The 16,003-nt window shown below is 40.4% G+C and overlaps 2 long non-coding RNA genes across 17 annotated transcripts; one reads left to right on the top strand and one right to left on the bottom strand.

The window, feature by feature from the left end:
* Positions 1 to 267: 267 nt before the first annotated feature.
* On the top strand, positions 268 to 8,259 carry LOC126984768 (uncharacterized). Its single transcript, XR_007737651.1, has 4 exons — positions 268 to 479; positions 1,338 to 1,444; positions 1,640 to 1,902; positions 8,121 to 8,259. It is a non-coding gene; the product is annotated as an uncharacterized LOC126984768 (long non-coding RNA).
* On the bottom strand, positions 5,334 to 9,450 carry LOC126984769 (uncharacterized). 16 transcript variants are annotated; one of them, XR_007737658.1, is made up of 4 exons: positions 8,687 to 9,450; positions 7,188 to 8,383; positions 7,037 to 7,140; positions 5,334 to 6,984 (listed from the first exon to the last, which is right to left on the bottom strand). It is a non-coding gene; the product is annotated as an uncharacterized LOC126984769 (long non-coding RNA). The 16 variants fall into 16 exon arrangements; XR_007737662.1 differs by having other exon boundaries at positions 7,037 to 7,187; positions 7,235 to 8,383; XR_007737660.1 differs by having other exon boundaries at positions 5,334 to 6,932; positions 7,188 to 8,232; positions 8,384 to 9,449.
* Positions 9,451 to 16,003: the final 6,553 nt, after the last annotated feature.

Genomic DNA, 16,003 nt, shown 5'->3' with positions numbered 1-16,003 from the left:
CCTTTTGCTGTCTCATTTTCTCTGTGTCTGGCTCTCTGGATTTCTGTAGCTTTTATTTATTTATTTATTTTTACAACAAAGGAGACGGCTCAAGGGCAACAAAAAGTGCATAGAAAAAAAGGCCCGCTACTCACCGCTGCCATAATAGACGAAAGTAAAGAGTGGCCAAGAGAGAGGTCAATTTGTGGTGGAGAGGTGTCTTGATAATGGCTGTTTTATGTCTACTTCTCATTTGGTCTGTCTGTCTCTGTCTCTGGGTTTCTGTAGCTTGTAGTGATAGTTCTCTCTCTCTCTCTCTCTCTTCTGGAAAAACAAATTGAATAGGTAACCTGGTGCGCACTTTCTCCGCAGAGCAACCCACGTGTACCTCCCCAGTCTAATGGTGAGCCTGGCGCCGCCCCTCGTGGTCTTCCAGCCTCCTCACCAGTGCATCTTCCACTCCTCCGAGCTTGTGTATAACTTGACCAACCAGTGATGAGGTGAGTGAGGGAAGGGAACAGAAGGGAAGGGAGAGGAAAGGAAGAGAAGGTTGAGAAAGGGAAGGGAAGAGAAGGGAAGGTTAAGGAAGGGAAGAGAAGGGAAGGTCAAGGAAGGGAAGGGAAGGTCGAGGAAGGGAAGGGAAGGTCAAGGAAAGAAGGGAAGAGAAGGGAAGGTCAAGGAAGGGAAGAAATATAAGAACATAAGAACGTAGAGTTCTAAGAGGCCGGTAGGCCTGTACAAGGCAGCCTTTTGAACCTAAGCTCTCGTGTATCTAACCCCACCTAATATCGCTGTCCATGAATTTATCTAATCTATTTTTGATTAGAAGAAGAGAAGAGAAAGAAAGGGAAGGGAAGAGAGGAGAAGGGAATGGAAGGTCAAGGAAGGAAAGGGAAGGGAATGGAATGAAAGGGAAGGGAAGGGAGAGAAAGATAAGGGAAGGGAAGGGAAGGGAATGAGAATCAGAAACTTTATTTCCATTTTATACAATGGTTATTCTTTACAGGCTTAAAACTATTGATCATAGTATATAGAGTGTTCCCCCCCCCATGCGGGGACTCCGAGGCAGGGTGAAGGTGCGCCATTTTGAAATTTGGGAAAAGATGTCTACATAGTTTGTCTATTTTTGATCTGTTGTCTGTCTGGAAAGCTGGATTTTCTTATAGCCTTCTCAAACTAATGCTTCCTCTACATAGTTTGTCTATTTTTGATCTGTTGTCTGTCTGGAAAGCTGGATTACCTCACGTCATTAGAATGCAATTGATACCTTTTCTTGGCCTTTGGAAAGAGTTGATGTGAGGGGAAGTGTTGAGGATGCCCGCCTACAGTCCTTGCTGAGCAGTTTCTGTGTCTTTCAGAGCGTGTGAAGCAGTTTGCCAACCTGGTCCTGGCCCTCATGATGCTGTTCGCCAGGTACAATCACTGGATGGTGGGCGACAAGTTTGAGAGACTCGCCCCCTCACTGGTAATTATGCCCCGTTGTCATTTTTCCTTCTCTCTGTTCAGGGGCAGGACCTAGTGTTTTTTATGCCTTTTTTGTTTTATTGCCCTTGAACCCTAAAAGATAAAACTACATGACCTCCCCTAACTTAACCTATTCTCCCTTACCCTAGCCTACCTTAACCTAACTCCCCTTACCTCCCCTTCCCTCCCCACCCAGGTGTTCTTCATGCCAACCTGCCGGCTCATCGCTGAGTACCAAATCCACCGGAAGAAGATGGACAAGGCGGCGGCAGCGGCCAAGAAGTCACCCGTCGCAGCCGCTGAAGGGAAGGACGGAGGAACAGCCGCCAACTCCATCGCTGGCGGCTCCACGTCTACTCTCGTCTCCTCCTCCTCCTCCTCCTCCTCGCCCTCCTCCTCCTGCTCCTCTCAACATGGACGGTCGAAGGAGGATGTTTAGTGTGGAGGTGTTTGATTGGGGTATGTGGCTCAGTGTTTTTATTTTCATTTGTGTGTGTGTGTGTGTGTGTGTGTGTGTGTGTGTGTGTGTGTGTGTGTGTGTGTGTGTGTGTGTGTGTGTGTGTGCCACCTTCCTCCCTCCTCGCCCCAATGTTTGTCTCTAGGTGTGTGTAGGCGATAAGATGACCTTTCGACACACCTTCTTTCTTTCCTTTATTCTTTCCCTCTTTACAACGTTATTGTAAGTATACGTAACCTTAAACTAATGAAATACAAGTTACGTGAATCCTACCCTCGAGATATGTTATTTTGATCTCTGTACGTATAGGCAAGATTACGTCTCTTAAACTAACGATATATAAGTTATGTCAACCTTAACCTGCGAGATGTTTGTATAAGTAACCTCAATTCACTGGTATGTTTGTATAAGTAACCTCAATTCACTGGTATGTTTGTATAAGTAACCTCAATTCACTGGTATGTTTGTATAACTAACCTCAATTCACTGGTATGTTTGTATAAGTAACCTCAATTCATTTCATATGTCGTATATGTTACTTTGATCTGTATGTATAGGGAAGATTACATCCTTTAAAATAGCAAAATATAAGTTACGCCAACCTTGCCTTTGAGATGTTTGTATAAGTAACTTCAATTCACTCTTATGTCGTATGTTTATTTGATCTCTGTACGTCAAGGCAAGATTACGTCATTTAAACTAATGGAATATAACTTGTCAACCTTACCTACGAAATGCTTGTGGTAACTCTCGATTTACGCGAGTTTGGTTTACGCGTTTTTTTAAATAACCCGGGGTCCAAAATCCAAATAAGTGTTTAATTTACACGTTTTTTCACTTATACGTGATATTTTATGGAGTGGCCACCAGATGTCTCAAGCAACTGGACTCATACGGGGCCGTGGCCACACAGCTGAGCTCAGTTCTTCCTGCGCGCCACTTGAACAACAATACAGTACCCACGCTGCCACGCTACTCAACAATAGGGGTGGGCAGGTACCGGTACTAACGGTACCAGCTATACGGTACGGTACCGGTATCAGACTGCTCGGTACCGGTACCAATACTAGCCAGCCGCTCATGGTGTCCCTCATTTCTTCCTCACACGAGTGAGGCTGAGACTGAGTGCCTGAGTGGATATCTCGGTGATATGGATATTCTCTCTCTCTCTCTCTCTCTCTCTCTCTCTCCACTGAATGAAGTGAATAAGCATATTATTCCCACCATCACTCGTAGGTTATGACAGACAACTAGGCAAGACACAATTCACACGGTTCTGGTGACACGTGGCATGCAGCTGTTTGTTGTATGGGTGTGGTTGTGGTTTGTAAACAATGCAAATGGCGTCCGGGCTGGTATTGCGCGAAATAACTCGTACAAAACTCATGATGTACAGTTTCTGATATCATATTTACCCCATTATTCTCACTAATATCAATAATTAATAATGAACACGGATATTTTTTTCCAATATGATTTTTATGTAGCTTGTAAAACGGGATAACAGCAAGGCGTGGGCGATCCTCCACCGATTTCATTTTTGTATAGAAGTTATTTGATCGCCCTGTATTCTATGGTAACATATTATAAGACAGCTATGGACTATGATGGATTATAAACAATAATATAGGTAAGTTTGCAGTTGTTATTGGATAAGACAAAAAACAGACCCTTAAAAACACCTCAAAGAAGAAAAAAGAGTCATTAAAAATTTGTACATTCGGCGTATAACGCGCAGGGCTAAACTTTCAGGCATTTCTTGTGCGAAAAAGGTGCGCGCTATACGCTGGAAAATACGGTATTTATTTTTCGACAGAAACCTACCTCTTGTTTGATTTACATTGTTTTTTTTTTATGCGACCTCTTCACGGACGCAATATTCACAGAATCGAGAGTTACTTGTATTAGTAACTGCAATTCCTATGTCGTATGTTAATTTGATCTCTGTTCGTCGAGGCAAGATTACGGCAACCCGGCACTCACTGTTATGCTCGTTTCTCCTCTTTGTGTAGATGTAACATTACGATCCATGTTATCTTGAAGTTACTGTGTCATCCCTTTTTTACGTTGCTGCCTATTGCGCCGGTAGGCATCTTCCCGGTGGGGCCTGATGGTCGGCCCAAGGCTTCTTCCAGGTGGGGCCTGATGGTCGGCCCAGCCCGTTCAGGCGCAGGTGAGTGTTTTTATAGTGGTGCCATCTTGCATTGGCTCATGCTGCCCCCCGGAACTCGTTCTTGTTTCACTTGGATGGCTTCCTCTAGAGTCTGGGTTGATGGGTGGTCTTCAGGACAGCATGTGGGTAGTTTTAAGCCACTCGGCGGTGACCGAAAAATCCGAGGTGGTAGCGTGGGGATTCGAGCCCGCGTTGTCCATCACGCGGTGAATGTGGGCCCAGTACGCTACCAGTTCGGCCACCGCCTACCCTAAACCTAACATTACGTATATGTCACTTTGGTTACTAAGTCTTGTTAACATTACCATAGCTAACGATAACAGAAAACCTTATTCCCAATAACCGATAACTGATAATGGAAAACCTTATCGGTGATAACTGATATTCGTTAACTGGAGACACAAATATAGGCGATAACCAATACCCGATATAAATCCACAATTCCGATACTTGCTAGCGATAAGTAGGATAGGCGAAAACGATACTATATTGATATTTCAAATAAAAAACCTAGATGAATTCAAATTTTCATTATCTGTATTTTAGAAAACTTACAAAACCTGAAAACCACACGTTGACACGTACCTAAGGACGGTAATACTAGAAACGCCTGAATCAGTGTTGTGTTATTTGGCGTCCCCACCGTCAAAAGCTGGCACTTTTGTTTACAAACACCGGTCTCTCGTGAACTGCATGCTCAGACCAGCAGCGTTGACCTGTACAGTCTCATAAAGCTTTAACCATAATTAAGAGTTGCTGGAAGGCTGAATCAGACATACAGTACCACTACCACCATCCTCGCTGTTTCTACCTAGAACGACACTCTGTACGAGTTGTATTTTATATGTACAGAGTGTCGTTCTAGAAACAGCCAGGATGGTGGTACTGTATGTCTGATTCAGCCTTCCAGCAACACTTAATGTGTTAAAAAGCTTTGTGAGACTGTACAGGGCTAGGCTTACTGGTCTGAACATGCGCACTTCACGAGAGACCAGTGTTTGTAAACAAAACCGCCAGCTTTTGACGATGGGACATCAAATAACACAACACCGGGTGCCTTTAATAATACCATGGCATGCTCACAAACGAATATGGAACATCAAATTTGAGGCAGTGAATAATCATTTTTGGGGCAAAGTTAAATGATTTTTCTCTCTGATTTTTTAGTCTAACATAAAAAATAACCTAGTGTTTCAATGTTAATGATCTAAGTATGAAATCTCTTCACTGAAGATATTTCATACCCCGAAGTTTTTTCATACAACACCGGGCACCCGGGCCACGCATGCGCAGTAGGGAGGAGACTTTTTTTTTCCTGAGGCGGAAAAAAGTAGCGATTATCGCAAGTTTGGCTACAAAAGTAACGAAGATACTGATATATATTTAAATAATTAAGTAACGGATGGCTGATAACCCGATTTTGTTATCAGCGATAAAGTATCACGATAACTTATCGCGATAACACCCAGCTATGAACATTACTAGCCATTATATTTAAGTTACTGTGTCATCCCTAACATTACGTATATGTCACTTTGGTTACTAAGTCTTGTTAACATTACTAACCATTATATTTAAGTTACTGTGTCATCCCTAACATTATGTATATGTCACTTTGGTTACTAAGTCTTGTTAACATTACTAGCCATTATATTTAAGTTACTGTGTCATCCCTAACATTACGTATATGTCACTTTGGTTACTAAGTCTTGTTAACATTACTAACCATTATATTTAAGTTACTGTGTCATCCCTAACATTATGTATATGTCACTTTGGTTACTAAGTTTTGTTAACATTACGCATTCATTCACTGCGGTTAGTAAGTCTTGTTAACATTACGTATCCATTTTATTTGTTACTATGCCATTTGTAACATTACGTATACATGTCACTTTGGCTACTAAGCTTTTTTAGCGTAATATATCCATTTAATTTAAGTTACTATGTCATTTAACATTACGTATACATATCGGTGTGGGTACCATGTATCTTGTAACATTACGATCCGTGCCGCTTAATATACGTATATATTTTGTAACATTCTGATCCATGCCACTAAAATTAATATGCCATTTGTAACATGATGAATTCTGACACTTAAATTATTGTTAGTTCATCTGCAACATTACGATCCTCATCATACGTAAGTTACCATGTCCTCAGTAACATTACGTATCTATGTCACTGCTGAGTTACTGTATCTTTTTTTATACAATCATTCTACAATCTTTCTACAATCCCTGTCATGCTTAAGTCACTACGCTGTCTGTAACGCTCGGTCCTCGTCACTTACGTCACCATATCTTCCGTAACATTACAATCCCTATCACACTTGGGTTACTGTGTCATCTGTAGCAATGCGTGCTCCTGTCCCTTCGCTTGTTAAATCTTTTGTAATGTTTATTTCTGTCACTATTAACTTGCTCTGCCCTTTGTAACACTGAGACCAGGTTATGTTAGTCATTTGTTTTGTCACTTCTGTCCATCGAGAGAAGGTTATGGAAGCTACTCAAATGAATGTAATGAATGACTGGCTAACATAACCTTGTCTCAAACTAAAGAAAAACATATGTAATGAATGACTGGCTAACATAACCTTGTCTCAAACTAAAGAAAAACACATGTAATGAATGACTGGCTAACATAACCTTGTCTCAAACTAAAGAAAAACACATGTAATGAATGACTGGCTAACATAACCTTGTCTCAAACTAAAGAAAAACACATGTAATGAATGACTGGCTAACATAACCTTGTCTCAAACTAAAGAAAAACACATGTAATGAATGACTGGCTAACATAACCTTGTCTCAAACTAAAGAAAAACATGTGTAATGAATGACTGGCTAACATAACCTTGTCTCAAACTAAAGAAAAACATTTGTAATGAATGACTGGCTAACATAACCTTGTCTCAAACTAAAGAAAAACATTTGTAATGAATGACTGGCTAACATAACCTTGTCTCAAACTAAAGAAAAACATGTGTAATGAATGACTGGCTAACATAACCTTGTGTCAAACTAAAGAAAAACATGTGTAATGAATGACTGGCTAACATAACCTTGTCTCAAACTAAAGAAAAACATGTGTAATGAATGACTGGCTAACCTTGTCTCAAACTAAAGAAAAACACATGTAATGAATGACTGGCTAACATAACCTTGTGTTGATTTAAATGATAAATTTCTAGCCTATTGAAACAAATACTACATCAATCACGTGTTCTCAGGATGCAAACTAATTCTGATCAGTTAGGAATAGGCTACAACTCATTTTGACAATTTATAAGAGCAGAAATTTTTCATTGATATTGAATTTAACCTTTAATTAGGGCAAAGGGAAAGATATATAGATACATAGAATATTACTATGTAGCATATAGCAGTTGTAGCTTTTACACATGCTAATAATTTAACAATCACAGACAAAATAGTAACCTATTACTGCTTCATTAAGAGCCATTTTCAAACTTAACAACCCTACCTCATCCTGTTGAACAGTAAACCTATCTCTAACACAAACACTAGAATAATACATTCATTTAGGTTAGTAATACAGTTCTGTTTTTCAATCTACCTTTTTCAGTGCCTACCCTGCAAGCTTGGGAATGGGGTAACCTGGTTAGTTTAGGTTTGATTCTTTCAAATATTCAATCAAACAGTATGTTAGTTTAGGTTTGATTCTTTCAAATATTCAATCAAACAGTATGTTAGTTTAGGTTTGATTCTTTCAAATATTCAATCAAACAGTATGTTAGTTTAGGTTTGATTCTTTCAAATATTCAATCAAACAGTATGTTAGTTTAGGTTTGATTCTTTCAAATATTCAATCAAACAGTATGTTAGTTTAGGTTTGATTCTTTCAAATATTCAATCAAACAGTATGTTAGTTTAGGTTTGATTCTTTCAAATATTCAATCAAACAGTATGTTAGTTTAGGTTTGATTCTTTCAAATATTCAATCAAACAGTATACTATGTTAGCTATAATTCAATCTGCCCCAAACATATTAATGTGGTACTAAACAACTGTTTGATTGCAGCCTGAAGCAGGAAGACAGAAGCTTAATGAAGAAGACTGGTGAGGGCCCCCGCCATCACTGAAGAACATGGTGCTGTCACCACTGTTATCTGTGGAGAGCTTCACATGGCACCCTCCATCACTGCCCAACATCACTGAAGAACATGGTGCTGTCACCACTGTTATCTGTGGAGAGCTTCACATGGCACCCTCCATCACTGCCCAACATCACTGAAGAACATGGTGCTGTCACCACTGTTATCTGTGAAGAGCTTCACATGGCACCTCCATCACTGCCTGCCATCACTGAAGAACATGGTGCTGTCACCACTGTTATCTCTGGAGAGCTTCACATGGCACCCTCCATCACTGCCTAACATCACTGAAGAACATGGTGCTGTCACCACTGTTATCTCTGGAGAGCTTCACATGGCACCCTCCATCACTGCCCAACATCACTGAAGAACATGGTGCTGTCACCACTGTTATCTGTGGAGAGCTTCACATGGCACCCTCCATCACTGCCCAACATCACTGAAGAACATGGTGCTGTCACCACTGTTATCTCTGGAGAGCTTCACATGGCACCCTCCATCACTGCCTGCCATCACTGAAGAACATGGTGCTGTCACCACTGTTATCTCTGGAGAGCTTCACATGGCACCCTCCATCACTGCCCAACATCACTGAAGAACATGATGCTGTCACCACTGTTATCTCTGGAGAGCTTCACATGGCACCCTCCATCACTGCCCGCCATCACTGAAGAACATGGTGCTGTCACCACTGTTATCTGTGGAGAGCTTCACATGGCACCCTCCATCACTGCCCAACATCACTGAAGAACATGATGCTGTCACCACTGTTATCTGTGGAGAGCTTCACATGGCACCCTCCATCACTGCCTGCCATCACTGAAGAACATGGTGCTGTCACCACTGTTATCTGTGGAGAGCTTCACATGGCACCCTCCATCACTGCCCAACATCACTGAAGAACATGGTGCTGTCACCACTGTTATCTCTGGAGAGCTTCACATGGCACCCTCCATCACTGCCCAACATCACTGAAGAACATGATGCTGTCACCACTGTTATCTGTGGAGAGCTTCACATGGCACCCTCCATCACTGCCCAACATCACTGAAGAACATGGTGCTGTCACCACTGTTATCTCTGGAGTGCTTCACATGGCACCCTCCATCACTTCACATGGGCGAGGGTGTTTTTGACACACTCCTTAGAAGGTGAGCATCCACTTGATGAAGGGTGATCCCAATACTAGTAATCTTTCTTTTAGGAGTATGGAATTACCATTATTATTAGCATTATCTTCCCTATCAATTTTCATTTTCCTTAGATTGGTTTAGATCAATGTATATATATATATAATATATATATATATATATATATATATATATATATATATATATATATATATATATGTAAATTCGTACTAAATGAGACATACTCATTTAAAAAAAGAAGTGCTGAGGGGGCCTGCCTTGGATTAAAGATGATTTATTTAATACTATCTACATTAATATGCAACACTTGCCAATTTCTTTCTGGTGCCTTCATTGCTAGAATAGGATTGTTTTTCAGTCTCGGGAAAACAAGTTAACCCGGTAGCAGCGACAGGCCAAGTTTGTGGCTTTACCGTGTACCAGTGACGGGCCAAATTTTTGCCATGATATAAACCCCCCAAAATAGATGATTCATAAACTGATCACAAATGCGTTGATATATATTATGAAATGGTTTATGTGAGTGATGATATTTTCTCATTTTTCTCGCTTAGAGGGTCCTTTAAGAAACATGATCCCCGCAGCTACCAGGTTAACATTGTGTATGAAAGGAAGATGGATTTCCCGAGTCATGTCATTTATTGTCCTTCATATATAACTGGTAATGCAATGTCTCCTTTCTTCACAGCTGTGCGTAAAAATCTGCCACCTACAGAGATCCCCACAGCTGCTGCAACTTTGCAGCAGTTCACTTCATGTGATCCAGCACCTTCTGCTGCCACTTCATCTTTACAACCCAGTTCCTCTTCCTCTACAACCATGGACTGTGCTTCTTCTTTGGTACCTTCTGCACCATACCAAAACCCATTTGTTGGCGTTGTAGCCTCCCCTTTTTCATGGTGCCCCAAGGCAAAGGAGGAGGTTCGATGATGAATATCGGGGCTGTTGTCAAAAGCAGGAAGTTTATCATGACCTCAAACAGACCAGAAATGATCATTAGGAGCAGATAAAACACATTTCAGAGGGAGATGTTGCAGCAGCAGCAGCAGCTAGGTGCCTTCACAGAGGCTTGCTGTCATATACGTGAGGTTTTAGACGTGTGCAAAGCAAATATTCTCGGGTCTGGAGAATGTGATGCCGCATGATATCGTGGTGACATTTCTATGTAGGCACAGAAGCTCCGTGTCTCAGGGTAATAGGTTCTCACCCACCACAGACTCAAGGGCTAACGGTACTGAGATGAGTACCGGGGCCACCTACAGCTATTGCGTATGCCCCAAACTTTACAGTAGCATGAAAGGCGAGAGCAAAAGCAGAGAAAAACAGACAGATAACAGGTGCTTCAGGGAGAGTTGTGAATGATAAAGTATTGTAAGGGATGAGAATTTTTATTTATTTTTTATTATTTTTTTTAGGTGCTGCCTGTAGTTCTGGAGGGCTCTTTTGAGAAGCATCTTGGACAGTCTCATCCCAATAGTGGCACAGGCGAATTCTATTTATAGTGGCTGCCATGATGTATGACTGCTTGGCCCATGCTGCCCCCCAGTGCTCCACTTGAACGAACTCGCTGAAGTTAGGGTTGACTGCAGATCTGGGCAGCATGTGGGTAATCTTCTGCCACTCGGCGATGGCTTGAAAAATCAGCGTGTTTTTGTGGGACTCGAACCACGGGCTTACCATGCCCACACGCTGACCACTCTCATCATTGCTCACCTCTCATTAGCTTTTGAGCCTGTGATGAGAGAACTCATTACCCTGGGTACACACGGCAAGTGCAGCACCTTGGTTACCAGTTTACCTTCCCCGGGTACCTATTTATTGACCCACCTGAAAGAGATGATGAACAGCTGTGCCCAAACTGTTCAGTCGGGAATCCAGACCCAAGCCTGGATAGTCATGGCTTAAATTCACTCTCAACACTTCACCAGGGAGGAATGTAAAGTGGTGAAGAACAAATGTGATAAAGTGACAATTTACGGTATTACGTAAGATATTCATCAGAAAAAAAAAATTATTTGTTTTTTGTACAACTACGTAGAAGAGAACCCATTAATTAACCCAACACAGGTCCCATGCAACATCCGTGTTACCCACTGTTTACCTGTCCCAAGTCTCCCCAGGTACCCGTTTACCGACCATCCTGAAAGAAAGGATGAACAGCTGGGTGGGTTGCATGCTGACTGCCTGGGCCGGGATTTGGACCAAGACCTGCAGATTTGTAGTCAGGGATGCTAACCTCTGCTTTTCCATCAAACTGGTGTTCAGGTTATTATTAACATAATTTGTGTTAGCATTTAGTGTTATTTATAATATTTCCATTGATATAAGTTAATGTTTACATAATCAGTGTTGGTTTCAAGAAATGGGCACATGAAAAGGCTGTGTAAATTTTAATGAAAAAATATGTAAGTAATATCTTAGTTATTTTGATTTCCTGAATTCTATACAACGTAAGATTTTAATTATATTCTACAATAAAAGCTGTGTTCATTTCTGGGGCTGTGATGCATGAACGCCTCTCCGGAGTACAAAGGGATCCCCACGGGTCTTCAATATACAGTAGGGTGGAGCGTTTTTTCAACTTTTTGAGAGTTGATGTTTGGATAGGTGGCAAAAAACGGGGACATACATAAGAATTACCCATGCAAAATTTTAAAACTCTGGTTCAATATCTTCAGGTTACCCCAAGCGATTGAATTTTGAAAAAAAGTGATAAAAAAGGGGTTCAGTAAATTTTTTTAATGTACAATAAATATCCATTGCTGTGATTTTGGATGACTTTTATTTTAAAGAAAAATGGTTTTTATGCAACTTTTGTTCAATAAAAATTTATGTACAAGGTCATCTTCAGGTTACCCTCTTCAAGTAAAATTTTAGAAAAATAGAAAAAAAAGGAAAAAAATAGCTTTTTTATTTACCTCTTTGGCGATTTATTTTCTACTATTTAGCTTTTGGATAGCCTTAAAATGAAAGAATACAGTATTTTCTAGCTTTTATATTCAATAATTTTTCTCTGAAAAGCCATTTTCAGTTCGCCCCGGTGAGTTGAAATACAGTGAAAATATATTATAATTTTGGCTATATTCAGATTATAACTGTATGGCTCTCAGTTTATTTTTTTTATATAACCACTTGTTATATAAAAGAAAATAATTCAGAACTCACCACGAGGAGGTGGCCATACGTCGAGCTCCGCCCTACCCTTCCCAACCGCCCTTCCATTGAAGTGTAAGACTATTATAGTTACATATTACATATTACTTTTGTAGTTTGAAGTCTTTTTTTGTTTCAAAGGCAGGAAGCCTTTTCCTCCCTTCCATTTTGGCACGAATGAAGCCATGTCTTTCTTCTCCTATCACTGAAGAGGATGCCTCAGTCACAAGCTTTATCGCCCTCTCCACTGCTTGCGTGTGGCAGGGGAATGAGGGGATGCAGGAGGGTTTTTCCTTGTTTGTGATGATGAGGCGTTGCAGCTCCTCGTCTGGGATCTTCTTTGTAGCAGGAGGTTCTGTTACAGGGGTATTCTGCCAATCAACCATTTCGTAGTAATGAGATGCATTTAGGTTGAGAGATGGAAATGAGAACCGCCTAAGTTCTTCAGAGAATGCAGATCTGGCTTTCAGGATTCTTCTGAGGCCAAGTTCACGTATGGTTGGTGAGTCATCATGAATCATGGCCAAGAGAACATTTTCAGGGTGACCAAAGTAGCAGTTATTCTTGATCACGCTATCAATAATTTGTCTGTACTTTGGCTCCATGTACCTGGACAGAATTACAAGTTTATGAAAATGGATGGATCCATAAAAAATGGAGGGTTTGCATTTTATTGAGAACCAAACTGGAATGTAAACTCTTATTATGTAGTTAACTATGGTCATAAGCTCACTTGATGGTTCATTTTCTGACACATAAAGCCAGGATACGATTGGCAGTGGTTAACCAGCGTGCATGGTGTATTTTCCTGGATTGAGACGTGCAACATCATCTGGGCAGTGACCTGAAGTTACAGCCGTGTAGATTTTCAGCAGATACTTTTGATCTGTGCTCAAATCGGAAGTTGTTACAACCAGTTCTTCACCTTGAATTTGCTCAAATTCAACAATTGGTAACTTCTCACAATCATTAAGTTTACTTCCAATCGGACCTTTAAAGGAAGCAGGACCAGTGGTTTTACCATCTATATTATTTATGAGGTGCCTCAGTGGTAATTCATTGCAATGTAGCAGACATACGATCCATTGAAGAGGTTTCTTCATGTTCTCCTCAAGAAGTCTTACTACTCCCCATTTGAATCCGGTATTGACGGCTGTGCAGCAGCCCACTGCAACAACTGCACTCATATCAGTTCCGTTATCTTTGAAAAACTGAGAATGGTTGATGCAATATCTCTTGCAGATCCTGATGGTGGAGTTATATGACCAAGAAAATTAGAGTTTGGTTCTTCAATTAGTGAAATATGCTCTTCTTTGATATATGTGATGTAAGTTTTACCGGAATCCCACTCCTTAACTTTGGTAAGGTCCTTCCTTCCATCAAAGAAAACACTCTGAAGCTTTTCTGTGTCACTGACAGTCGCTCCTTCAGATAACTGTGATCTTTTTCTTTTCCTAGCTCTCCTAATTTTGTGTCTGTCGATAACATAATGATCTTTGTTGGTTTCATCCATGACTCCGGCTTCTTCTAAAGCTGATGAAACCAAAACGGCAGCAGCTCTGTCAGATACACCCATTTTATCACACATGAGGGCAACATTTTCGACTGGCAAACGTGATGGTTGATTATTATGATTAATTATTCTTCTGATAGTGCTTTTGCTGGGCTCATAGTCTGATGCTGCAGAGGATGTAGTACTCTCACTTTCTGAATGAGAACAGGATTCGGTTATAATTTCAGAGCATACTTGTCCACTTGTTGACGGTTCTGATGCAAATGATTCTTCCTTCAACGAGCGAGTTAATCTTTTATTTAATTTTGCTGTAACTGGACGATCCACACTTCCCATTATCATCTTTCTGCTCGTTCTCTGATCTGTCAAAAACTCACGCTCTATTGCTGGAACTTTCTTGTCCATCACACAATGACAGTTGTTAAAATCTCTGCATTTGCAGTAACATATATCTATTATGATGTTTGCTCCAGACTTAAAATGATCAAGTTTGTTTTTAGTGCATTGATTCTTTCTGAAGGATTTTAATATTTTACCATAACTATCATAGAAACTTTTGAATACAGCTTCAATTCGCCTTCGAGAAACTGTTGGAATTGAAGCTTTGTCCCAAGCATAGGTTAGGTTAGGTTAGGTGAGGTTAGGTTAGGTTAGGTTAGGTTAGGTTTTTTTTAGGTTAGGTTAGGTTAGGTTAGGTTAGGTTGGGGTTAGGTTAGGTTAGGTTAGGTTAGGGGTTCATGCATGTACTGTATTGGACTTCGGAAAAACGCCACCGGGGCGACCTGAAAATGGCTTTTCAGGGGAAAAATTATTGAATATAAAAGCTAGAAAATACTGTATTCTTTCATTTTAATGCTATCCAAAAGCTAAATAGTAGAAAATAAATCGCCAAAGAGGTAAATAAAAAAGCAAATTTTTTTCCTTTTTTCTATTTTTTCCAAAAATTCACTTGAAGAGGGTAACCTGAAGATGACCTCATACAGAAATTTTTATTGAACAAAAGTTGCATAAAAACCATTTTTCTTTAAAATAAAAGCCATCCAAAATCACAGCAATGGATATTTATTGTACATTAAAAAATTTACTGAACCCCTTTTTTATCACTTTTTTTCAAAATTCAATCGCTTGGGGTAACCTGAAGATATTGAACCAGAGTTTTAAAATTTTGCATGGGTAATTCTTATGTATGTCCCCGTTTTTTGCCATCTATCCAAACATCAACTCTCAAAAAGTTGAAAAAACGCTCCACCCTAATATACAGGTCTGCCTCCTGGCGGCCACCTCTCTCCTCTCTCCCAGTGAGTCGCTCTGTGAAGGTGCCATCGTTGCACTCTGCAATAAAGATGGTGTTCAAACCTTGTGTCATCCACTCACCGCCATTACTAGTCCACTGCAGGACAAAGGCCTGTCCAGCATTCTCAGCCTCTACACGTCTGATGTTGATGTCTATAGTATTCCATCCTGCATGATCTTTACCTGGTCTTCTGTCTGGCCAAATTCATAATGTGCTGTGGATATAAATAATATTACTAAGTGAAAACACACACACACACACACACAAATATTGAAATCATTTACATATGTATGACTACCTGACATTAGGGGGGAACTGCCCCCATCATCCTACCCTCCAAGATTGCTATTTTATTTTTTTGTGTGCTAAAGTTGGTTAAGATTAATGTAATTAATGTGCTCTGCAAACCAGTTTTCTAAACTGTTTTCACAAGTCTTTTCCTAACTTTCAGTTGTCTTGGAATGGATATAAAGTTTCCAAGTAAAATTTCATCTAGAAGTATGGGAGGACGGCTGCCTGCGGCTCTGCAGACACTGAGCCCATCACATTCTCACTCTTGTTAAACACATCAAACCCTATCAGATAAACAGTAAAACCTAAAATAAAGCAATGCATGTTGATGTAGCAACTCTTACTAGTGAGGGAAGTTATCGGGAAAAAAATAAAATAAAAGGCACACTATTGTTCTTAACAGATACC

Source organism: Eriocheir sinensis, chromosome 57 (genome assembly GCF_024679095.1).
Source record: "Eriocheir sinensis breed Jianghai 21 chromosome 57, ASM2467909v1, whole genome shotgun sequence".
Taxonomy (NCBI): Eukaryota; Metazoa; Arthropoda; class Malacostraca; order Decapoda; family Varunidae; genus Eriocheir; species Eriocheir sinensis.
Note: the sequence above shows the minus strand (reverse complement) of the source record. Positions and strands in the feature narration are given on the sequence as shown.